Genomic DNA, 15,011 nt, shown 5'->3' with positions numbered 1-15,011 from the left:
CACACACACACACACACCAATTACATCACACTACAGCAGCCCTCAGCTTCACCCCACCTAGCAACAACACACTATAGCAGCCCTCAGCATCATCCCATCTAGCAACAACACATTACAGTAGCCCTCAGCTTCACCCCACCTAGCAACAACACACTACAGCAGACCTCAGCTTCACCCCACCTAGCTACAACACACTACAGTAGCCCTCAGCTTCACCCCACCTAGCAACAACACACTACAGCAGACCTCAGCTTCACCTCACCTAGCTACATCACACTTCAGCAGCCCTCAGCTTCACCCCACCTAGCAACAACACACTATAGCAGCCCTCAGCATCATCCCATCTAGCAACAACACATTACAGTAGCCCTCAGCTTCACCCCACCTAGCAACAACACACTACAGCAGACCTCAGCTTCACCCCACCTAGCTACAACACACAACAGCAGCCCTCAGCTTCACCCCACCTAGCAACAACACACTACAGTGGACCTCAGCTTCAACCCACCTAGCTACAACACACTACAGCAGACCTCAGCTTCACCCCACCTAGCTACAACACACTACAGCAGCCCTCAGCTTCACCCCACCTAGCAACAACACACTACAGCAGCCCTCAGCTTCACCCCACCTAGCAACAACAGACTACAGTAGCCCTCAGCTTCACCCCACCTAGCAACAACACACTACAGCAGAACTCAGCTTCACCCCACCTAGCTACAACACACAACAGCAGCCCTCAGCTTCACCCCACCTAGCAACAACACACTACAGCAGACCTCAGCTTCAACCCACCTAGCTACAACACACTACAGCAGACCTCAGCTTCACCCCACCTAGCTACAACACACTACAGCAGCCCTCAGCTTCACCCCACCTAGCAACAACACACTACAGCAGCCCTCAGCTTCACCCCACCTAGCAACAACACACTACAGTAGCCCTCAGCTTCACCCCACCTAGCAACAACACACTACAGCAGACCTCAGCTTCACCCCACCTATCTACAACACACCACAGCAGCCCTCAGCTTCACCCCACCTAGCAACAACACACTACAGCAGATATCAGCTCCACCCCACCTAGCTACAACACACCACAGCAGCCCTCAGCTTCACCCCACCTAGCAACAACACACTACAGCAGCCCTCAGCTTCACCCCACCTAGCTACAACACACTACAGCAGCCCTCAGCTTCACCCCACCTAGCTACAACACACTACAGCAGCAGGCTGGGAAAGAGAGAGAGAGCCTCTCGTTATGCACACGGTGTCTGCACGTTGTACCGCATGCGCTGCATCTGTTAGATTCCCCACCCCCTCCTCCCCTCTCCGTTCTTTAAAAAATATTTTATTCATTGCTTAGCAGGTGATGAAAAATGTATGTCCTGAGTCTGGCATTGAAATAAATGCGAAATGAAAACAGAAGCAGTTTATACTGACAGTCAGAATATCTATGTGAATCAAGTTTGCGCTGTGCAAATCAGGGAGACAATGACCAGGGAGGCATTGGTTCACTGTGATGTAAATGATGCTGCTCAGTGGCAGATTAGTGGGTTTTGTCTCTGGTCGGTCCTCCTGTCATCAAGGTTAGAAATGTGGGCATTTTCTTGGGCAACCGCCACTAACACACACACACACACACACACACACACACACACACACACACACACACACACACACACACACACACACACACACACACACACACACACACACACACACACACACACACACACACACACACACACACACACACACACACACACACACACACATACACACACACACATACACATACACACACACACACACATCGCTGCTTGTGGGCAGTATGTTATTATGGAGGTGGTGTGACAAGGGCTATTTGTTGTTTCTGTTATACAAGCTGTGTGTTATCTCAGGAGGCTGTGTGTTATCCCAGGAGGCTGTGTGTCAGGAGGCTGTGTGTTAACTCAGGAGGCTGTGTGTTATCTCAGGAGGGTGTGTGTTATCTCAGGAGGTTGTGTGTTATCTCAGGAGGCTGTGTGTTATCTCAGGAGTCTGCATGTTATCTCAGGAGGCTGTGTGTTATCTCAGGAGGCTGTGTGTTATCTCAGGAGGCTGTGCGTTATCTCAGGAGGCTGTGTGTTATCTCAGGAGGCTGTGTGTTATCTCAGGAGGCTGTGTGTTATCTCAGGAGGTTGTGTGTTATCTCAGGAGGCTGTGTGTTATCTCATGAGGCTGTGTGTTATCTCAGGAGGCTGTGTGTTATGTCAGGAGGGTGTGTGTTATCTCAGGAGGGTGTGCGTTATCTCAGGAGGCTGTGTGTTATCTCAGGAGTCTGCATGTTATCTCAGGAGGCTGTGTGTTATCTCAGGAGGCTGTGTGTTATCTCAGGAGGCTGTGTGTTATCTCAGGAGGCTGTGTGTTATCTCAGGAGGCTGTGTGTGTGTGTGTGCAGGTATTGGTATGGTGGAGCCACACAAACACAAACGCACACACACACACACACACACACACACACACACACACACACACACACACACACACACACACACACACACACACACACACACACACACACACACACACACATACAGCTTAGCCCTTCGGGCTATAAGAGAGACTCCCCCTCTATGGAAGTGCCACACAGAGGCTAACTCCACCTCGCAGCTCTGTTAGATGCTGCTTTTAATTTTGTAGACCCACCCCCCACTGCTCCCTCTCTCCCTTTTGGGGTTCTGCATCTTAATAACCCTGACCAAGCAGCCTGCAGAGAAAGACGTAGCAGACTGACCTCAATCGAACTTGCTAAAATAAAATAATTTCAACTGTTTGTTTGTGTGTGCACGTGTGTGTGTGTGTGTGTGTGTGTGTGTGTGTGTGTGTGTGTGTGTGTGTGTGTGTGTGTGTGTGTGTGTGTGTGTGTGTGTGTGTGTGTTACGTTAGTTAAGAGAAAGTGAGCAGAGCAGAAGCATCCTGTCAGCTGTAATGATGTCATGTAGCCTGTGCGGAGAGCAGACGCCTGGCCTGGGCAATGGATCTAACTACTGATCTGATGCACTAAGATAGCCTGAAGAAAGAATGAAGGGAAGAGGGAGGGAAGGAGGAAGAGAGAGAGAGATCTGGGAAACTGACCTTATTGGCCAAAATGTTATGGAGCATGCTACAGTATGTTTGTGTAAAGTTATTGGTGTGTGTAGTTGCTATGTGTACATAAATCTATGTTTCAGTGTGCCTGTGTGTGTGCGTGCATGTATATATGTATGTGTGTGTGTGTGTGTGTGTGTGTGTGTGTGTGTGTGTGTGTGTGTGTGTGTGTGTGTGTGTGTGTGTGTGTGTGTGTGTGTAGCCACTCTTTGCCTTGATGACAGCTTTGCACAATCTTGGCATTCTCTCAACCAGCACCATAAGGTGATTTCCTGGAATGCATTTCAATTAATAGGTCTGCCTTTTTAAAGTGAATTTGAAGAATTTATTTCCTTCTTAATGCATTTGAGCCAATCATTTGTGTTGTAACAAGGTGGTGGTTGTATACAGATGATAGCCCTATTTGGTAAAATAACAAGTTCATATTATGACATGAACAGCTCAAATAAGCAAAGAGAAACGACTTTCACTACTTTATGACATGAAGGTCAGTCAATCCAGAAAATTTGAAGAACTTTGAAAGTGCAGTCGCAAGAACCATCAAGTGCTATGATGATACTGGGTCTCATGAGGACCGCCACTGGAAAGGAAGACCCAGAGTTACCTCTGCTGCAGAGGAGAAGTTCATTAGAGTTACCTGCACCTCAGATTGCAGCCCAAATAAACATAAAAGACACATCTCATCATCAACTGTTCAGAGGAGACTGCGTGAATCAGGCCTTCATGGTCAAATTGCTGCAAAGAAACCACTACTACTAATAAGAAGAGACTTGCTTGAGCCAAGAAACACGAGCAATGGACATGAGACAGGTGGAAATTGGTCCTTTGGTCTGATGAGTGCAAATTTGAGATTTTTGGTTACAACTTCCGTGAGACACATAGTAAGTGAATGGATGATCTCTGCATGTGTGGTTCCCACCGTGAAGCATGGAGGGGGTGTTATGGTGTGGGGGTGCTTTGCTGGTGACGCTGTCTGTGATTTATTTAGAATTCAAGGCACATTGCCAGCATGGCTACTACAGCATTCTGCAGCAATATGCCATCCCATCTAGTTTGCGCTTAGTGGGACTATCATTTGTTTTTCAAGAGGACAACATCCTTGACCAAGAAGGAGGGTGATGCATCAGATGACCTGGCCTCCACTATCACCAGACCTCAACACAATTAGGATGGTTTGGGATGAGTTGGACCGCAGAGTGACGGAAAATCAGCCAACAAGTGCTCAGCATGTGTGGGAACTCCTTCAAGACTGTTGGAAAAGCATTCCTCATGAAGCTGGTTGAGAGAATTGCAAGAGTGTGCAAAGCTGTCATCAAGGCAAAGGGTGGCTACTTTGAAGAATCGCAAATATAAAATATATTTTGATTTGTTTAACTTTTTGATTGCTACATATGTGTTATTTCATAGTTTTGATGTCTTCACTATTGTCTTCACTATTATTCTACAATGTAGAAAATAGTACAAATAAAGAAAAACCTACTCAATTGTTTGTGAATAATGAAAATGTAAACAAACACTGTATATCCTCAAACATGGTTAAAACTTCACATAACAAAAATGTAGAAAAACCCTTGAATGAGTAGGTGTGTCCAGACTTTTGACTGGTACTGTGTATACAGTAGATTAGTGATCAAAACAAAGAGCCCTGGTCTTATCACATCCCAGTGTTTTTGAACTGTACCCAGGGTTTGGTTGAAGCAGCCCTGTTCCCTAGGGTACTCAGTATCAAGGCCCCCTCTTTTTACTACATTACAAGGGGAGTGGAGTGGACCCATTGCATCCCAGCCCCCCGCGCCAGTCTGTGGCAGAGCAGTGTTGTGTGGTGAGGATGGGTCGCCCGGCAATTAAATAAAGATATCTAATTGTCTCATCCATATTAGGGTCAGCAGCTGGGAAGAGAAGAAAAGCTTGCCGAGGCTTGCCTCGCACAGTTGCTGAACCAAATTAAGTTATTAATGGACTGATTGCTAGAGTGGAGCCTCACTGGGATTCTGAACCTGCCACACTGAATAAAATAAAACCACTGCTTTACATTTTCATTATACCAGACGGTGTTTTAAATTGCAAATGGAACCCTCAGAACCCACCGCTAACACCTCCCGCCAGCTTAGTTACACACACACACACTCACGCACACATGCACACACACACACACACACACACACATATACAGTATATCAACGATAAGAATTTGTTCTTAACTGACTTGCCTAGTAAAATAAAGGTTAAAAAAAAAAAAAAAAAAAAAAACACACACACGCACATGCGCACGCACACACACACGCACGCACACACACACGCACATGCACACACACACACACACACACACACACACACACACACACACACACACACACACACACACACACACACACGCACACACACACGCACATGCACACACACACACACACACACACACACACACGTGCACACACACACACACACACACACACTCACACACTCTCACACACTCTCACACACGCGCACTCTCTCTCTCTCTCTCTCTCTCTCTCTCCTCCCTCCCTCTCTTTGACGCTCTCGCTCTCTCGTTCTCTGACTCTCTTATCTCCTGTGGCCTCCTGTATGGACACCATTGAGCAGCCAGTTTAGTTACACAAACACACACAGACTCACACAAACACACATGCACTCTCACTCTCTCGCTCTCTCTCTCTGTCTGACAGGGCTTTATTGGCAATGGAAACATATGTTTACATTGCCAATGCAAGTGAAATAGATAATAAACTAAGGTGACATAAACAATCAGAAATTAACAGTCAACATTACACTCACAAAAGTTTCAAAGGAATAGAGCCATTTTACATATTATGGCTATATGCTGTGTGAGTGGATTCTCGGTCCTCACTAGCATGAAAACTGGTGATGCATACTGTTCTAGTGCCCTCGCCAAATCGTTGATAAAATCGTTGATATACTGTATATGTTGAAGAGGATGGAGCTCAAGCTGTTTGCTTGTCTCACCCCACAGCCCTGCGTGAAGAAATGTGTTTTTTTTTGCCAATTTTAACTTGTTGTTTGTGTACATGGATTTTAGAATGTGGTATGTTTTTCCCCCAATTCCTGCTTTCCATCAATGTGTAGAGCAGACCCTCATGCCAAATTGAGTCAAAAGCTCTCTCTCTGTCTCTCTATGTTTCTCTCTCTCTGGCACTCTCTCTCTTTATCTCTTGACCCTTGTGGCCTCCCTATATGGACACCATTATGCAGTCTTATTGGAGAGGGGATAGGAAGTGAAGTGTCTGTTTGTGTGTGAGAGTTCTCTGCATGAGAATATGCTTCTCTTCCAGGGAGGATTCTCTGATGATTTGCAATCAGGTCAGACAGACACTAGAGGCACATACACCACTGTCACCCCCTCTCTCTCTCTCTTGCTCTCTCTCTCTCTCTCTCTCTATCGATCTTTCTCTTTCTCTAAATAACTGTCTGTCTTTGTGTCTCTCTTTTCCCCTCCCTTCCCTTTTTTCCTCATGCCATTAAAAGAGAACATGCTGTCAAAGATGAATGATTCAATTATCTCCTCCTGGATTTTAAGGACATCCACCTCTTCATCTCTCCCCTCCTCTCTCCTTCCATCCCTCTCTCCTTTCTACTTTCCCCTCTCCCTACACTACCGTTCAAAAGTTTGGGATCACTTAGAAATATCCTGTTTTTTAAAGACATTTTTTAATGGATTTTTAATGGAATATCTACATAGGCGTACAGAGGCCCATTATCAGCAACCATCACTCCTGTGTTCCAATGGCATATTGTGTTAGCTAATCCAAATTTATAATTTTAAAAGGTTAATTGGTCATTAGAAAACCTTTCTGCAATTATTTTAGCACAGCTGAAAACTGTTGTTCTGATTAAAGAAGCATTAAAACTGGACGTCTTTAGACTAGTTGAGCATCAGCATTTGTGGGTTTGATTACAGGCTCAAAATGGCCAGAAACAAAGACTTTCTTCTGAAAATCATCAGTCTATTCTTGTTCTGAGAAATGAAGGCTATTCCATGCAAGAAATTGCCAAGAAACTAAACATCTCGTACAACGCTGTGTAGTACTCCCTTCACAGAACAGAGCACACTGGCCCTAACCAGTGTAGAAAGAGGAGTGGGAGACCCCGGTGCACAACTGAGCAAGAGGACAAGTACATTAGTGTCTAGTTTGAGAAACAGATGCCTCCCAACTCCTCAACTGGCAGCTTCATTAAATAGCACCCGCATAACACCAGTCTCAACGTCAACAGTGAAGAGGCGACTCCGGGATGCTGGCCTGCTTGGAATACAGGAGTGATGGTTGCTGATAACGGGCCTCTGTACGCCTATGTAGATATTCCACAGAATAATCTGCCGTTTCCATTTACGACATTAACAATGTCTACACTGTATTATATATGTCTCCATCTCCCTCCCTCTTCCTCTCTGTTGTGTCTGTCCGTCCGTCTGTCTCCATCTCCCGCCCTCTTCCTCTCTGTTGTGTCTGTCCGTCCGTCTGTCTCCATCTCCCTCCCTCTTCCTCTCTGTTGTGTCTGTCTGTCCGTCTGTCTCCATCTCCCGCCCTCTTCCTCCCTGTTGTGTCTGTCCGTCCGTCTGTCTCCATCTCCCGCCCTCTTCCTCTCTGTTGTGTCTGTCTGTCCGTCTGTCTCCATCTCCCTCCCTCTTCCTCTCTGTTGTGTCTGTCTGTCTCCATCTCCCTCCCTCTTCTCTCTCCTCTCAGTTGTGTCCGTCTGTCTCCATCTCCCTCCCTCTTCCTCTCTGTTGTGTCCGTCTGTCTCCATCTCCCTCCCTCTTCCTCTCTGTTGTGTCTGTCCGTCCGTCTGTCTCCATCTCCCTCCCTCTTCCTCTCTGTTGTGTCTGTCTGTCTCCATCTCCCTCCCTCTTCCTCTCTGTTGTGTCCGTCTGTCTCCATCTCCCTCCCTCTTCCTCTCTGTTGTGTCCGTCTGTCTCCATCTCCCTCCCTCTTCCTCTCTGTTGTGTCTGTCTGTCTCCATCTCCCTCCCTCTTCCTCTCTGTGTCTCCATCTCCCTCCCTCTTCCTCTCTGTTGTGTCCGTCTGTCTCCATCTCCCTCCCTCTTCCTCTCTGTTGTGTCTGTCCGTCCGTCTGTCTCCATCTCCCTCCCTCTTCCTCTCTGTTGTGTCTGTCCGTCCGTCTGTCTCCATCTCCCTCCTTCCTCTTCCTCTGTTGTGTCTGTCCGTCCGTCTGTCTCCATCTCCCTCCCTCTTCCTCTCTGTTGTGTCTGTCCGTCCGTCTGTCTCCATCTCCCTCCCTCTTCCTCTCTGTTGTGTCTGTCCGTCCGTCTGTCTCCATCTCCCTCCCTCTTCCTCTCTGTTGTGTCTGTCCGTCCGTCTGTCTCCATCTCCCTCTTCCTCTCTGTTGTGTCTGTCCGTCCGTCTGTCTCCATCTCCCTCCCTCTTCCTCTCTGTTGTGTCTGTCCGTCCGTCTGTCTCCATCTCCCTCTTCCTCTCTGTTGTGTCTGTCCGTCCGTCTGTCTCCATCTCCCTCTTCCTCTCTGTTGTGTCTGTCTCCATCTCGTCCGTCTGTCTCCATCTCCCTCCCTCTTCCTCTCTGTTGTGTCTGTCCGTCCGTCTGTCTCCATCTCCCTCTTCCTCTCTGTTGTGTCTGTCCGTCCGTCTGTCTCCATCTCCCTCTTCCTCTCTGTTGTGTCTGTCTGTCGTCCGTCTGTCTCCATCTCCCTCCCTCTTCCTCTCTGTTGTGTCTGTCCGTCCGTCTGTCTCCATCTCCCTCCCTCTTCCTCTCTGTTGTGTCTGTCCTCCATCTCCCTCCCTCTTCCTCTCTGTTGTGTCTGTGTCTCTCTCCCTCCCTCTTCCTCTCTGTTGTGTCTGTCCGTCCGTCTGTCTCCATCTCCCTCCCTCTTCCTCTCTGTTGTGTCTGTCCGTCCGTCTGTCTCCATCTCCCTCCCTCTTCCTCTCTGTTGTGTCTGTCTGTCTCCATCTCCCTCCCTCTTCCTCTCTGTTGTGTCTGTCCGTCCGTCTGTCTCAGTCTCGCTGATATACACTTCACAACAAAGAGGTCCCATCCGGTCTTTGCTGCAAGCGTGCATAGAGTACTGCAAAACAAGTATTGTGTTTTGTTCACCTTCCTATGCTGAATAACTATATTCAAATTATAGATTGTTTGAAACGCCTCTTTCTTCTGTCCTTCTATACACCACGCAGTGCTTCCGATTCCTCCCTCTCTCCCTCTCTCTCACTCTCTTTTCACCTTACCGTCTCTGGTAAACACACTATATAAAATAAAATCCACGTTTATGTATCACATGCACAGGATACAGAAGGTGTACAGTGTAATGAATACTTGCATATTTTCTTAGCAGCAATATCAAAAATATAAAGTGTCCAGATAAAAAATATTGCATTAATATTTTTTCATTATTTGATGATGCTTACCCAGACACTAGGGGTGTGCCGAGTAGTTGGACAAAACAAGTATCGTAATGGATATGGGACATTTTCTGGATACGATTATGGTCCCAGTATTGTTTTTTATTGTCTGTGAAATGGGAATACAAAATCAGATGCCAGCAATAATGTTTCTGGTGTGTCAGTCAGAGTTTCTAAACCATACTGTATTGTCTTTGAGTCAGTCATGTGCGAGGTTCTACATGGTCTACATAACTCAACTGGCTAGTTTTCCTGTCTGTAAAGAGAAAGGCGGGTTGTACATTAATCCTGCTGCTGTGATTGGATGGAGTAAAGATCTATTTCTCTGTCCACTCGCTTCATAATTTCCACCGATCACTTTTCCTTGCATGTTTTTGGTCTGATCATTTTGATTGCTGCCTGCTACTATGATAAATCACATGGTGAGGACGTTTGCTATCAAGCTATCAATGTGCATAACATCTAACAAGTGAGACATAGGTAGGGGAAAAAATGCTAGTGTGCATTCTGACTGAGTGACAGCAAACTTGAGGATACACGTACACACACACAGACCCACATACACACCTACGTCTCTGCTCGCTGCCCCTAATATACAGCTTTCTTTCAGTGAGAACATGCAGGGAGTTATTTTGCCAACATCTATTTAGGCATATCAAAACCCTTTTTCCGATCATGAGTATCATCTGACTGCCAACTGTCAATTTATGGATACGTTTAGGAATACGAGTATGGCCATGTCAGCACCCCCCTGCCAGACAAACTTGTCTAAACTGATGGGTCATGTGAAAGAAATGCTATAACCACCCCCCAGCCACATCTAGCTAAGTGGATGGATCACTATTGTCTACACATGTTCATTAAATACAATAAATGACCATTGACATCTCCAGACATACCTGGCTAACTTGATGGGTTATGTAGTCATCTGTCTTTTGTGTAGACATGTAGCTTGCTAGCTAGCTAAATAATGAACCATAGTCCCAAACCATACCACTAGCAATACAAACTGATTTTCACAGCTAGCCACCATGCATGAAATGCTGTAGTATGAATTTGCAGGTAGCTAAAGCTAATCAACTAGTCTCAATGTTAGCTAGCTAGCTAACATTAGGCTATAACTAGCAATGCAAATGGCTTTCTGAGATACAAATACTATTACTACACAGATCAAACACATAATGTTAGCGAGCCAGCAAGCTAACATTCGCTAGTTAGCTAACAGTATAGTTAAATTGCAATAAAATCAAGTTCACATGTTCCAGAAGGCATTTCTGTAAAAAAATAATAATAATAAATCATAAAAAATATAAATATACTGTATATAAACACTGTATGTTCAAATGCCTCTCCTGTGAAGTTGTGACGTGCGACATACGCCTAGTTTCCTGAAATCTGGTCTACAGCTTATCGTGAGCTATTCTAACTCTGGTGAACAGAACCTCGTGTGTGCGTGCACATGTGGGTGCATGTTTGGATACAGGTGAAGTGTATTCTGCTCTATATATCACCCATTCAAATGTCTTTCCTACACAAACACAAGCACACACACACACTAACACACGCCACACACACACCACACACATTCTCACATACATGATGTGTTCTCAGCATCTCCACATGCCCTCCCTGAAACTGAAAACGAGCTGTTATTGGAAGAGGTTTGGAACTGTCTTTGTTATTGGTATATTAGCCAATTTACGCGTGGTGATGTCACCAAGGAAAGCTGAAAATTCCGCCCATGCAAACCTGCTGATTAGAAGGTCCTGTGTCCAGTGAGTATACAATACATTAAGAACACCTGCTCTTTCCATGACATAGACTGACCAGGTGAATCCAGGTGAAAGCTATGATCCCTTATTGATGTCACTTGTTCAATCGAATCCAATTGTATTTGTCACTTGCGCTTATTTAACCAACAATTAAGAGTTTTAAAAAGTAAGTAAGAAAAATTAGCTAAACTGAAGGAAAAATAGTAACACAATAAAATCTCTCTCCCACTCTCTCTCCATATCTCTCTCTCTCTCTCTCTCTCTCTCTCTCTCTCTCTCTCATCTCTCTTTCTCTCCCACTCTCTCTCCATCTCCAAATCTTTGTGGATCTGTGTAATCTGATGGAAATATGTGTCTCTAATATGGTCATACATTGGGCAGGAGGTTAGGAAATGCAGCTCAGTTTCCACCTGATTTTGTGAGCAGAGTGCACATAGCCTGTCTTCTCTTGAGAGCCATGTCTGCCTACGGCAGCCTTTCTCAATAGCAAGGCTATGCTCACTGAGTCTGTACATAGTCAAAGCTTTCCTTAAGTTTGGGTCGGTCACAGTGGTCAGGTATTCTGCCGCTGTGTACTCTCTGTTTAAGGCCAAATAGCATTCTAGTTTGCTCTGTTTTTTTGATAAATCTTTCCAATGTGTCAAGTAATTATCTTTTTGTTTTCTCATGATTTGGTTTGGTCTAATTGTGTTGCTGTCCTGAGGCTCTGTCTCTCTCTCTCTCTCTCTCTCTCTCTCTCTCTCTCGTCTCGCTCTCTCTATCTCTGTCTCTCACTCTATATCGCTCTCTCTCTCTCATCTCGCTCTCACTCTCTCTCTCTCTCATCTCTCTCTCTCTCCCACTCTCTCTCTCTCCTCTCCCTCTCTCTCTCTCTCTCTCTCTCTCTCTCTCTCTCTCTCTCTCTCTCTCTCTCTCTCTCTCCTCTCTCTCTCTCTCTCTCTCTCTCTCTCTCTCTCCCTCTCTCTATCTCTGTCTTTCATCTCACTCTCCTCCTCTCTCTCTCTCATCTCGCTCTCCTCCTCTCTCTCTCACTCTCTCCCTCTTTCTCTCTCTCTGTACCTATTGTTGTGTGTTGATATGAATGTCAGTGTGTGAGTATCTAGGGTGTGGTAGCTGTAATCCATACAGTATAGTGTCATTAGGGAGGCAGATGTAGCTCCAGGAACTATGCTATTATCAGCCATCATCTGTCTGTGTGTGTGTGTGTGTGTGTGTGTGTGTGTGTGTGTGTGTGTGTGTGTGTGTGTGTGTGTGTGTGTGTGTGTGTGTGTGTGTGTGTGTGTGTGTGTGTGTGTGTGTGTGTGTGTGTGTGTGTGTGTGTGTGTGTGTGTGTGTGTGTGTGTGTGTGTTTGTGCGTGCGTGCGTGCGTGCGTGTGAGAATAGTACTGCATACCTGCATTAGTATCTGGTGGAGCAAGCATGGGGTAGAGAGGTTCCTGGGAGCAGTGCTGAGGGTCTTAGGACCGTACTCTCCTGGCATTACCCAATTCCTCAACCTCTACTCCCAGAGTGACTGTGGAACAGGCTCTAGTTCCTCACCCTCTACTCCCAGAGTGACTGTGGGGCTGGCCCCAGTTCCTCACCAACTACTCCCAGAGTGACTGTGGAACAGGCTCTAGTTCCTCACCCTCTACTCCCAGAGTGACTGTGGGGCTGGCCCCAGTTCCTCACCCTCTACTCCCAGAGTGACTGTGGGGCTGGCCCCAGTTCCTCACCCTCTACTCCCAGAGTGACTGTGGAGCTGGCTCCAGTTCCTCAACCTCCACTCCAAGAGTGACTGTGGGGCTGGCCCCTATTCCTCAACCTCTACTCCCAGAGTGACTGTGGAGCTGGCTCCAGTTCCTCACCCTCTACTCCCAGAATGACTGTGGGACAGTCTCTAGTTCCTCACCCTCTTCTCCCAGAGTGACTGTGGAGCTGGCTCCAGTTCCTCACCCTCTACTCCCAGAGTGACTGTAGGACAGTCTCTAGTTCCTCACCCTCTACTCCCAGAGTGACTGTGGAGCTGGCTCCAGTTCCTCACCCTCTACTCCCAGAGTGACTGTGGAGCTGGCTCTGGTTCCTCACCCTCTACTCCCAGAGTGACTGTGGGACAGGCTCTAGTTCCTCACCCTCTACTCCCAGAGTGACTGTGGGACAGTCTCTAGTTCCTCACCCTCTACTCCCAGAGTGACTGTAGGACAGTCTCTAGTTCCTCACCCTCTACCCACAGAGTGACTGTAGGACAGTCTCTAGTTTCTCACCCTCTACCCACAGAGTGACTGTAGGACAGTCTCTAGTTCCTCACCCTCTACTCCCAGAGTGACTGTAGGACAGTCTCTAGTTCCTCACCCTCTACTCCCAGAGTGACTGTAGGACAGTCTCTAGTTCCTCACCCTCTACTCCCAGAGTGACTGTAGGACAGTCTCTAGTTCCTCACCCTCTACTCCCAGAGTGACTGTGGAGCTGGCTCCAGTTCCTCACCCTCTACTCCCAGAGTGACTGTGGAGCTGGCTCTAGTTCCTCACCCTCTACTCCCAGAGTGACTGTGGAGCTGGCTCCAGTTCCTCACCCTCTACTCCCAGAGTGACTGTGGAGCTGGCTCTAGTTTCTCACCCTCTACCCACAGAGTGACTGTGGGACAGTCTCTAGTTCCTCACCCTCTACTCCCAGAGTGACTGTAGGACAGTCTCTAGTTCCTCACCCTCTACCCACAGAGTGACTGTAGGACAGTCTCTAGTTTCTCACCCTCTACCCACAGAGTGACTGTGGAGCTGGCCCCAGTTCCTCACCCTCTACTCCCAGAGTGACTGTGGAGCTGGCTCTGGTTCCTCACCCTCTTCTCCCAGAGGGACTGTGGGGCTGGCTCGTGATCTAACAGGCGTTCTCGCCCACACATTCAGACACAAAACTACCGACGACCATGTTGTTCGCTACAGAGTGCATGTGTGTGCGTGTGCTAGTCAGGTTGTGTACCCCCCCCTCTCATTTTTGAGGTTTACAGGAACAAGCTCTGACCAAATGTCCCATTAACAACCCCCATACCCCCTCATTCTTCAGCTTCTCTCCATCAACCTGTAATGCGGTATAACTGACAGCTCCTTCTCTGCATGGCGTTTTCAATAATGTTCAGGAAACTGTGATTATCACACACCTCACACTTCTTCCCACATTTTCATGGACTATGTTTGGGATCGGGAGGCTCTTTTAATGGCCACCTTTTGTTTTTACACACCAAGGCCATTTCCAAAACCCCACCCTATTCCTTATGTAGCCCCCCAGGGCCCATAGAGCTTTGATCAGAAGTAGTGCACTATGTAGGGAATAGCGTGCCATTTGGTACGCATCCAAAGACGTTTGTATTTAGCGGATATGAATACTGCAAATACCACAGCGGTGCCATGGTCATGGATGAATTAACAAAGGGGCTGAGAGACTTAAATGAAAAAAAAGGTAATGGATTGTGTGACATAGACTTAGGGTATTTCATTAGTTAATGTCGTAGTTGAACTGTTTGTTGGAGAATAGGAGCTGTCTTTAACAGTATAGCAGCTAGTGTTTCACTGTGTGAACGTTTCACTTTTTCCATCACATTTAAGAGACTTTGGCCGGGATTCAAACCAATGGTAACGACCTAAGCAATGCAATAGCCTTTTGAATGCTATTTCCCAGATGATCACATACACTGTTAATGCTGGAAATGACGACTTTTACAAGTCAATCGCA

The sequence above is a fragment of the Oncorhynchus tshawytscha genome, linkage group LG04, assembly GCF_018296145.1.
Source record: "Oncorhynchus tshawytscha isolate Ot180627B linkage group LG04, Otsh_v2.0, whole genome shotgun sequence".
In the NCBI taxonomy this organism is placed as follows: Eukaryota; Metazoa; Chordata; class Actinopteri; order Salmoniformes; family Salmonidae; genus Oncorhynchus; species Oncorhynchus tshawytscha.
The sequence above is the reverse complement of the archived record's forward strand: the minus strand, read 5'-3'. Positions refer to the sequence as shown.